We start from the raw sequence: 12,033 nt of genomic DNA on the forward strand, positions 1-12,033 counted from the left end.
TTTATTATAAATGGATGTATGCCATTCAACCCAAGAGTGCCAAGATTCATTGTACCATTCCCAGAAGCACATCACTAATAAGCAATTATTTACTTGGTAGAATCCCACTCTTTGGACATATCTGATGGACTCGCTAGGCATGCAAAGCACCTAGGGGCAATGCTCCCTTATACAGTAAGTCTTTTCTTTCTTCCCAAGACATCTTTGTAGTTTTCCATGACTAACATTCCACTATTTACCAAAAAAGGGCATTAAACTTGGACCTACACACACAGATACTAACTGTGAATATTAATAAACAGGAAAAAAGACACAGCTTTACATTGTTGGCCTACTTCCAGTGCATTTTCTATTTCCCAAATTGCATTAGATTGTGGGAAACTTGCACTGTGCCTTGTTTCAGACATCATCAGAGCTGTTCTGAGTTTCTTGAACATCAATACATTTCAATTAAGTGTGGTTACTTTTACATTGTGACATAACACACAAAATGCTTCTAGTCACTGGTAGTTGTCAGTCAAGTATAAAGAAGAACTGGTTAGTTTAGTTGTGTTAGCAACTGAACTGGCATTCATAATGCATCCATCCACATATTAAGACATTAAAGCATATGTTTTTCATTAGGAAAAAAAAACCTCAAACAAGTTACTATATATAAACCACAGTTTAAGATGTCTTAGGTCTCCTGTCTTGTTCCACTGTCCTGTACTTTTATTTTTTGTATGCAATTAAGATGGAACTGTGTATCTTAGCAAACTCTGATGCACTGAGCTGTGATCATCTGGTAGCGGTAAGAAAACAAGCCTTAAAACTTTGAAAATGGCTGGGGACAGAGATTTGAACCTTTTTTGAGGCAATTATTGCTCAGTACAAGACTGGCAAACATGCCAGGTGACATGATGGAAGTGATAATAAATACATATTGTGTATGTTAAGGTAATGTCCAATAATATATTTGAAAGTTAAATGATATAGTAATTTAGCAAATGATATTTAGTGGCACCAGTTTTAAATACTGTATTAAAAGCATTTTCTGCAGACAGTAACGCACCGAAAGTTCTTTCACTCATTTCCCAAATTGTGCTGGCAGAAGGAAGCACAAGTTAGAAACTGTTCTTGGTCAAGGCCTAGCATTGCTCACTTAACCATTCACACACACCCATATTCACTCCAGGTTATACTAGACTTTGCAATCAGTATCTTTGGGATTTTAGGGGAAAAGCAGTATTTGTAGAAATCCCTTGTAAACACTGAGAGAATGTGGAAATTAGACTCAGCCAGTGTTTTAACAAATGATCTGCACAGACATGTAGACAGTGACAAAGCTAAGAATTAAACCTGAGTCCCTATAACTGCAAGGAAAGTGTACTAGCCACTGTGACATCATATTGCCCTCTTTCAATATCTTTCTTGTAGGATATAGAAAGCTTAAAAGAAAAATTATTTATAGCTTCTTCTGTCAATATTTCATAAGTCTTAATGAATATACTCCTATATGTTGACAGAAGAAAAGGTAACATACAAAAAAAATTGTAATACATTTTCAACATAATGCAATCCAAGTGCAAAATTAGACATTACAGTTGAAAGATAATTAAGGTAAAAATAACAATATGCCTGCAGTGGGCTGGCGCCCTGCCCGGGGTTTGTTTCCTGCCTTGTGCTCTGTGTCAGTTGGGATTGGCTCCAGCAGAACCCCCGTGGCCCTGTAATTAGGATATAGCGGGTTGGATAATGGATGGATGGATGGATGGATGGATGGATAACAATATGCAAAATAATTCAATAGATCTGCAGAACGTTTACAATGCTGCACAACATTTTTAAATATATGATGAAATCATTTCTGAAATCAGTTTTTTTGCCCAATTGTCAAGACTAGGTTTGTGTAAGAAACACCTGAGAGGCCTCAAGCTAAACTCTGGCAATACTGCAATCCAAGAAGTGTTCAGGTTTCGTGTGACTGATCGCAAGACACATCACAGCCTGTTTTATGTTCCAACAGGATGTGCTGCGACCAATCAGCATGGAACATTACAAAGCAGACCAAGAGGTTGTAGAAATGGCTTGTTTTTGAATAGTGAGATTCTAGTAGATGGACACAGCATTCCTTTGGCAATGCAGCATGAAGGTTTTGATGTCTACTATGAGGTTACCAGTTTATACAAAGACAAACTCTTGTATTCAAAGAATTTTTAAACAGACTTTGGGGGCCTTTATAATCTGACACTGATACTGTCTTAAGAACATTAACACGCTGCTACTTTAACTTATATTGTATATATGAGGTGACACAGGTGCTTTAACTCTATATGCTGTGGGTATCACTTTACTGATTATTGTCTTAACTACATTAATAGAGAAAGATCAGGAAATTTAAAGACGTCAATTCATATGCCCACTTTTGTTTTTACTTTTGTCTTCATGACAGTTACTGAGAGTTGAAGAAAAGGGGAAAAGGTAGGATGCCACCACAGATGAGGATACCAGCCCATTATGGGGATCCTTCACGCATGCTCTCAGACTCCTCAACATTGGGCCAAATAATAACTGCCAATCAACCTGGACGTGTGCATTTGGGCTGTGGGAGGAAGCCACCTCGAGTTTGGTTTATTTTGAATGTAAAAGGTTCCCTGTGAAAGCAGTGTTATAAGAACGACCAAAAGATAGTATGCAAGAGGCTAACTTGAGAAAAAAGTTTAATGAAACTTCAAAATAAAGTAGTGGCATGTTTTGATTTATTGAGACATCATCACTATCTACACTAGAAAACACCACCAATAGGGATAAGGGCAATGACTATGCATGAACCCAATAAAAATGGCAGACAAAAGACAGAAAGGCCAGATCATGGTTAAAGATAAGAACATGACAAAAGAAAAAATGTTGTGGCTCAAACTGACTTAATATTTTCTTCTCTAAACAGCCACCTGCATTTTTGGAATGGCTCTAAAAAGGTTAATTAAGGAAGCTCAAAATGAAGCATTTTGTACATTGACTGACACATTTGTTATGATTTGATTCCAGGGATTTGTTTACCTAAAATTTGTATTTGGGGAAATATTTAAGTAAATTAATATTTTCATTTGAAAGCGGTATTAATAATTATGAAAAGAATTAAAGGGGTGGATGTCATCTGTTATTTAAAATCTGACATTAAACAGGAATACAGATTATAGTTGTTTAAGGTTAACTTTACACAGATGTTTTATATAATATAATACACAGAAAACTAAATCAAATGTTATAAAAAGGTGTATGTAAGAGCCAATCTTAGAAAGTTAATGTTAGAATTCACATAAGTGTTTGCTTAATTTGAACTGAATAAGTTTCACATAGTTACTTTGATAATGGAATAATTTTTCTGTAAGCTAACATATAAGAGAGCTTTCTTAGTTATTTCTGTAATAACTAAATATTAATTAGCTATGAAAAATTTAAATACAGACAACTTACACAAGAACTGTTCTTTTTTTTCCTTATCAATTTTTCTCTTTATTTTCATATACCGTACATTGTTTCTGCTTTGAATTTTTTGAAAACTTTTAAAGCAAAGATACTTGGACTGTGGATTATTTGCATAAGCATCACACTTATTACCTAAATTGTTCTATAAAGCAACCTGACGCTGAAGAATTTTGGAAAGCTTACACAAACACAGCTACAGTGTGGTTGAAGGGAGACCTTAAAATGCGAAGGCTCTGGCAACATTAGACAATGATGATACAGATGATTGTCATGTTCTTGTCAAAACTGTTCTTATGCAGATACATACCACAAGACAGCCAATGGCCAGAAGGTTATAATTATTAAAGTGGTTTTCCTGGTTTAATGTGACAATGTGTTAAGACAGCAAAGTTATTATGTTCTATGAAAAGTGCTTACTACAAAATGGAACAAAAAGGTGGTGTTTGTTATAAGCCACAATGAACCAACAGAAGTCTTTGCTAATTTTAGTTAGGAGGTAAGTGCTGCTGTCTTATGAATCCAGTCTCCGGGTTTCTAACCCTGAACCCAGTCATTGTCTGTGTGGTGTCAGCATGCTATTTCCATGTATGCATGCATTTCCTCTAGGTTCTCTTGGGGCTAAACTTAGATTTCCTCTAGGTTCTCTTGGGGCTAAACTGGTTCAGTGGGAGGGTGTGTATATGCAGGCCCTGCAAGGGACTAATGTTCTGTCAACAATGCTGCTGGGAAAGATCTCGCCCAACATAATGCTGAACTGAATTAAACAGGACTAAAAGTATTTTGTTATTATCATCAGAGTACAGAAGGGTCCATTTTAGTGGACCACAAAAGCCTTTTCATTGACTATGTTTTAGGTTTAGGTAATGGTAAATGATAAACGTATGTGAACATATGAAGAAAAGCTGACTAACTTACCTGCAAAATTATTATTAAAGCTAAGATGAAGCTCATATAAGCTGCACTCCTGGCAGGACATGGGACACAAACATGTATACTATACGCCCTTTCACAAATACAAAGTCTCTCCATACACCTAACTGCTGTAAATGCATGGTAAGCAAGTTGGGGATCTGATGTAAGATCACTAACACTACTAGAAGAGAGAGAGAGAGAGGTCGGGGACTATGCACTTTTACAGTGCGTTGCCGCACACACCACACAATGAACCACCTCAGGATCCCAAAATAGGGTCTGAGCGCAACCATGCAATGGGTGACAACCTCAGCACCACACTAGTTTGAAAATAGTAGAACAGTGGAAGGTTTTATACAATGGCTGGAGTGCCAATTCTGCCACTATCTCCCGAGTTTTCCCTGCAATTTGGAGGACCTATTTGCAGAGTTGTATGCAGGTTAACGTCATAACCAGGACGGAGCAATTTCAGGTTAAAAGACTTGCATTCTTTCAATGTAAATAATTTGACAAAGTGCATATTTGGCTGCACAAAATACCAACAACTAAGTTTAAAATTACTGCAAGTGAAAACAAAAAAGCCAGAAATTGAAAAATGACTGTTACCTTTTTTTTTTAAACTGATGATTTGATATTAGGATTTTAAGCATTAGGCATTTTATGAAGAATCCTGCACAGCATTCTCATTTTTTTTTCTTTGCAGTCCAATAACTGCACACTTGGTGTTATATTAATGGCATAAAAGAGGAGTGGTTTAATGAAAATGAAATACTCAGGAGGTGGAGCAGGTTGTGCTCTGTTTTACTGGTCAACAGTTTTATTCACAGTACAGGACGTTAGTCTTCAATTCTCAGTTGCTATCAGGAGTAAATCTTTTTTGCCTATCATGGTGTGGATGGGAGGAGAAATGGGGTAGGGGTTATTCTGAAGGAACAGTATGTCAAGAGTGTTTGGAGGTGAAAAGAGTGTCAGGCAAAGTAATGATTATGAAGCTGGAAATTGGAGGTGTGATGAGGAATGTTGTTAGTGCATATGCACCGCAAGTTGGGTGTGCGATGGATGAGAAAGAAGATTTTTGGAGTGAGTTGGATGAAGTGATGAACAGTGTACCAATGGACTAAAAGTGGTGATTGGAGCGGATTTCAATGGACATGCTGGTGAAGGAAACAGAGGAGACGAGGAGGTGATGGGTAGGTATGGTGTCAAGGTGAGGAATGAAGGTCAGAGGATAGTGGATTTTGCCAAAAGGATGGGCATGGCTGTGGTGAATATGTATTTTAAGAAGAGGGAGGAACATAGGGTTACGTACAAGAGAGGAGGAAGATGCACAGGTAGATGACATCCTATGCAGAAGAGTCAATCTGAAGGAGACTGAAGAATGCAAAGTGGTGGCAGGGGAAAGTGTAGTTAAGTAGCATAGGATGGTGATCTGTAGGATGGCATTAGAGAGGAAGAGTGTGATGGCAGAGCCAAAGATCAAATGGTGGAAATTGAAAAAGGAAGACTGTAAGGTTGAATTTAGGAGGAGGTGAGACAGGCACTGGGTGACAGTGAAGAGTTACCAGACAGCTGGGCAACTACAGCAGATGTTGTAAGGGTGGCAACAAGAAGGCTGCTTGGCGTGACATCTGGACAGGGGAAGGAAGAAAAGGAAACCTGGTGGTGGAATGGGGAAGTACAAGAGAGTATACAGAGGAAGAGGATGGCAAAGAAGAAGTGGGATAGTCAGAGAGATGCAGAAAGTAGACAAGAGTACAAGGAGATAAGGCACAAGGTGAAGAGAGAGGTGGCGAAGGCTAAAGAAAAGGCGTATGATGAGTTGTATGAGAGGTTGGACACTAAGGAGGGAGAAAAGGACCAGTACCAATTGGCTAGACAGAGGGAAGTGCTGGGAAAGATGTGCAGCAGGTTAGGGTGATAAAGGATAAAGATGGAAACGTACTCATAAGTGAGGAGAGTGTGTTGAGCAGATGGAAAGAGTACTTTGAGAGGCTGATGAATAAAGAGAACGAGAGATAGAAGAGGTTGGATGATGTGGAGCTAGTGAATCAGGAAGTGCAACGGATTAGCAAGGAGGAAGTAAGGACAGCTATGAAGAGGATGACAAATGGAAAAGCCGTTGGTCCAGATGATATACCTGTGGAAGCATAGAGGTGTTTAGGAGAGAGGGGAGTGGAGTTTTCAACTAGATTGTTTAATGGAATCTTGGAAAGTGAGAGGATGCCTGAGGAGAGGAGAAGAAGTGTACTGGTACCGATATTTAAGAATAAGGGGGATGTGCAGGACTGTAGTAACTACAGGGGATAAAATTGATGAGCCACAGCATGAAGTTATGGGAAAGAGTAGTGGAAGCTCGGTTAAGAAGTGAGGTGATGATTAGTGAGCAGCAGTATGGTTTTATGCCAAGAATTAGCACCACAGATGTGATGTTTGCTCTGAGGGTGTTGATGGACAAGCATAGAGAAGGCCAGAAGGAGTTGCATTGCGTCTCTGTGGACCTGGAGAAAGCATATGACAGGGTGCCTCGAGAGGAGCTGTGGTACTGTGTGAGGAAGTTGGGAGTAGCAGAGAAGTACGTAAGAGTTGTACAGGATATGTACGAGGGAAGTGTGACAGTGGTGAGGTCTGTGGTAGAAGTGACAGATGCATTCAAGTTGGAGGTGGGATTACATCAGGGATTGGCTCTGAGCCCTTTCTTATTTGCAATGGTGATGGACAGGTTGACAGATGAGATTAGACAGGAATCCCCATGGACTATGATGTCTGCTGATGACAATTGTGATCTGTAGCGATAGTAGGGAGCAGGTTGAGGAGACCCTGGAGAGGTGGAGATATGCTCTAGAGAGGAGAGGAATGAAGGTCAGTAGGAACAAGACAGAATACATGTGTGTAAATGAGAGGGAGGTCAGTGGAATGGTGAGGATGTAGGGAATAGAGTTGGTGAAGGTGGATGAGTTTAAATACTTGGGATTAACAGTACAGAGTAATGGGGATTGTGGAAGAGAGGTGAAAAAGAGAGTGCAGACAGGGTAGAATGGGTGGAGAAGAGTGTCAGGAGTGATTTGTGACAGACGGGTATCAGTAATAGTGAAAGGGAAGGTTTACAGGATGGTAGTGAGTCCAGATATGTTATAAGGGTTGGAGACAGTGGCACTAACCAGAAAGCAGGAGACAGAGTTGGAGGTGACAAAGTTAAAGATGCTAAGATTTGCACTGAATGTGACGATCATAAACAAGATTAGAACTGAGAACATTAGAGGGTCAGCTTAAGTTGGACAGTTGGGAGACAAAGCCAGAGAGGCAAGATTGTGTTGGTCTGGACATGTGCAAAGGAGAAATGCTTGGTATATTGGGAGAAGGATGTTAAGGATAGAGCTGCCAGGCAAGAGAAAAAGAGGAAGGCCTAAGAGAAGGTTTGTGGATGTGGTGAGAGAGGACATGCATCTGATGGGTGTTAAAGAACAAGATGCAGAGGACAGAAAGATATGGAACAAGATGATCCACTGTGGCGACCCCTAACGGGAGTAGCCGAAAGAAGAAGAAGATATCAGATTCTGTAATAGACCCATAACCAATATTTGTATATACTTGATAACAATTATTATGTGCCTCATTTACAAAAAAAACTGCAAACAATGAAAAATCATATATTTTTAGACAGTCACAATAAGTAAATCAGCCATCATAAAAGCCACTTAGAAAGTTACGGTCACAACGATTTCTTGCTGAGCTCGCTGGGCCAACAAATTTATTTTACAGTCTGAATTTCAGAAGGCTCCTTCAACTGATAACAGGTTTGATTTTTTCATCATTTTAAATATTTCCGAGCGGAAACTGTTGAAAACCTGAGGAAAAGGCCAGAGTGAAAGTATAAAACACACACTGAGCTAGGGGCGCCTCTGGCTCGTCAAAGGAGTACCACAGAGAGCAGGCAGCTTGCCAAGGTAGCTTGTAGCGTCATCCTGCTGTATTGAGTTTTGCCTAAAGTAAGCCAACCAAGAACACATCACACAGTGTTTGTACTGCAAGTGAGCCAGCAGCAGCAGCAACAGCCCTTGGCCAGCCAGGCTCTACTAATAGTAATCAACACGAAGCAGGGGGCCAGAAAAGCTGTGAGCTTCTTTTGGATTTTTTCAAAGCCGTGCAGCACTCAAAGATCAGGTTTCACTTTACAAAGAACTGGATGTGGAAAATCTCAAAAGGGTAAAAAAAAAAAAAAAAAGACTACATGAGAACAAGAGCACCATCCTTTGGCAGTCTGAGCCTATTCCAGACATTTTCCAGCAAGACTGAAAAACAAGTTTGGTTTTGTGTTGCAACTTTCAGCCAGCCCCTCCACAGGGTGGTACACCCAAAACAAGTGCATCAGCCCAGAGCTCTGACAAATGATGAATTCTCCTAAAGGGAGCTAGTCAGAGGTAATGCAATAGAAGATTGACATTGATTATGGACCATGAAACGGATAAAATGACAGCAACTTCAACTTGTACGCATCATTTCCAGCATGAACTTTGAAGCTTACCTCTGAATATTGAAAACTTGGCTGACAAGACATCAACTTCAGAGGTAAGGGTGCATCTCTCTGCTGCTATATTACTTTTTGTGCCAGTAAAAATGGATCATTATTGAACACAACATTCTCAGACCTAATTAATACAGGTGAAGCTCATGGAGGGCCAGTGCCTATACCAGAAGCACATGTGCAAGGCAGAAACCCACCTTAGACAGGGTATTAGTCCAACAAAGGGACCATTCACGCACATAGTCATACCAAGCTGATTTAGAAAAACTGGTAATTAACCTAAGATACAAGTCTTTGGGATGTGGAAGGAAAAGTGGAGTACATACAGAAGAACCTTATAAACACGAGGATAACATGCAAACTCCACATGAACAAAGACATAGAACACACATGGAATTTAAACACAGAATGCTGGATCCCAAGGGCAGCACCTCCAACCACTGTGCCAAGTGGATTTGTGAATGTTATGTTTAGATTTTATTACAGAAGGTCTGCATTATTGTCTAATACTTAAGTTACAATAGAATCACAAACCTGAACGAGGTCCTGTGTTGCTGGCAATGTCGTAATCACCAGCTAAGTCACTATTATTGTTGTGGCCTAATAGCATCTGTAGATCAGTTTGTTTCTAGCCTTGGGTGCACTTTATGTGGGTGTTGTACAAATAATCCCTCCAGCGGCCTGTGATAATTCCATGCACAGCCCAAAGACAAAAGGTAAGTAGTTAGGTTAAGTAATGACATGAAATAGTCTCTCTGAGGTGGCCTGGCATGTTGTTTCATCAAGGGCGATTTCTTTTTTCAAGAAAGACTGTAGCTTCCCACAATTCTGCACAGAAAAAGCGGGTTCAGGAAAAAGCAGGTTCCACACAATCAGAACTAGAAAAACGCAAGAAATTAAGAATTATATGCGCCACTACCACAGCTTTATAAATGAGATGACTATTTATTTAGACTGTCAAGTCATTCAAATTTAAGTTCTTAGTAAGAAAATCTATATATATATATAATTCACTAAGGGAAGACACCCATGGAAAGCACGCCGGAAGGGGCGTGTATTCACTAAGCCGCCAACAAGTAAGACACCTATGGCGCACGCAGGGAGGAGCCACGCCCACCAACTCCAAGACCATTGGATATGCTGACAACTTGAAGAGCCACGCCCACCAACTCGGAGGTGCAAACACAGAAAAAACGGCGTAATTTACATTCGTCTGTCGTAGAGGCTTCATGTACCTCCGAGCAACATTGACTGTTTATAGAGGCATGTTTGTCGCGGAGGTGAATCGCCATATGCAGCGTGTAAAACAGTTTGCAAGGGGTATACCATGGGATCCTTAAAACAATCCTTTACAACTGAGGTTAAAGCACAATGAAGTAAGCAGTCTTTAAAACCGAGTTTTCATTCTGACGCATGACGCGTGCACCATAGCAAACTGTTTTACACGCTACATACAGCAATTCGCATCCGCGACAAACATGAGTCTTCTTCACTCACGGACAATTATATGTTGCTCTCTCCAGAGTTCCATCTTTTCATTCACTTTCTGTTTTATCCTCAAACCCTCCCTTTTTAGACAACTGTGTCTTTCTAGAAGTGTTCAACCATCAATAAATAATTATGCGCCGTTTGTTATGCCGCGGCTTCACTATTGTGTTGTATTTTTCTCTCTCCAGAGTTCCATCTTTTCATTCACTTACTGTTGTATTCTCACACCAACCTGTTTTAGACAACCATGTCTTTCCAGAAGTGTTTAGCATTCAATAAATAATTATGCATGAGATTGAGTGTGTGTCTACCCGGCACAGAGAGGCGTGGGTAAGCCGTTGAACCCCATTTGGATTGCAAACCATGGAATTCCCACTAAGTGCGACTCATACGCTCCCACTGGTTACGTCCCTACCCTTTGTACACACCGCCCTCCCACCTCGCTACTACCGTGGTCAGGTGTCTTGGTGGATTATATATAGAAAAGCAGCCAAAACCGCACAGAGCAATGAAAAGTCTATGTGAGTCACAGGTGCATCTGGACTGTGCAAAGACAATGACTCAAGTGACAAGTTGGAGGTGGGCACATGAGCAGGCAGTGCATACTGAACGAGAAATCAGCAGACTAGCATGATGGAGGAAACGGAATGGACATCCTTCTCCTCTCCTCCCGTTCCACCCTCCACGCCTGAGCGCCGTGCACACCCATCCCTCCGTCTGGCAGAAGAAGGCGCGATGGCGGTCAGCCGGTTTTCAGTCACGGACGATTGTGTGTTGGTTCGTTCCGTGCATTGTTGCAATGTTGCTTTTTTTGCTGATTTATTACATTACCGATTTTTCAAATGTTAATTTTCTCCCTGTGCTTAAATTATCATTAAAAAACTGGCCTGATTATGTGGCGTGCGGGTTGGCTACTACTATTGTAATTCTAAAACTAACAAAGCAGAAAAGCAGGTTCATACTGATATGAGGAGCTCCCCAATCATGACATTTGTTGCATCATAGAATTAGGGACCTAGTTTGATTCCCAGGTATGGTGAATTCTAGACATAACTTTAACATTCTGCTTGCACCTGCAAGATTTTTCATTAAGTATTTCAGCTTCTTATGACACTCCATAGCTATGCATGAGAGATTAACGTGGAACTGTTAATTGCAATGGCATGCATAAGACTTACAGATGTAGAAATGCGAATAGATATGTCCTCAACAAACATTAACGATTCATTCATAGGTGCGTACTAACTTTAATGAAAGAATTTTACAATAACTGTCACCAACTCTTTCTCAGTTTGAAAGAACCTTAAAATGAGGCCCTTTTGAGCAGAAATCTCAAAACAGAACATGTTCAGAAACAGAGATACAAAATTAAGCTCATCAGAAAATGTCAGAGTTACCCACTTATTTTTTGTAGATATGACCTGAGATTTTTTAAGTGGGGCATGTGCTGATCTCTTATTTCAAGGCTTACAATATTTTTGAAAGATATAACTACCAAAAATAATATCAGAGCAAATAATTATGACACAGGCCTTCAAAGGTATTTGATCAATCCCAATAAAACTAAAACTTGAGCTGCATCAAGTTCAACATTAAATATATTGCTATCTATACTGTACAATGAGGCTATTATTCACATATCT

At 40.0% G+C, this 12,033-nt stretch overlaps 2 protein-coding genes across 3 annotated transcripts in view; one reads left to right on the top strand and one right to left on the bottom strand.

Annotated features, from left to right (window-relative positions):
* LOC120542760 (uncharacterized protein C7orf50 homolog) overlaps nt 1–12,033 on the bottom strand; it is a 278,068-nt gene that overhangs the window by 34,668 nt on the left and 231,367 nt on the right. The window lies entirely within an intron of this gene.
* The window catches only part of gpr146 (G protein-coupled receptor 146), a 67,452-nt gene continuing 63,791 nt past the window's right edge, over nt 8,373–12,033 (top strand). Inside the window, exon 1 of the mRNA XM_039775403.1 lies at nt 8,373–8,946. The gene's annotated coding sequence lies outside the window, so the exon portion shown is untranslated. The remainder of the gene's footprint in view (nt 8,947–12,033) is intronic.

This window comes from Polypterus senegalus, chromosome 13 (assembly GCF_016835505.1).
Source record: "Polypterus senegalus isolate Bchr_013 chromosome 13, ASM1683550v1, whole genome shotgun sequence".
In the NCBI taxonomy this organism is placed as follows: domain Eukaryota; kingdom Metazoa; phylum Chordata; class Cladistia; order Polypteriformes; family Polypteridae; genus Polypterus; species Polypterus senegalus.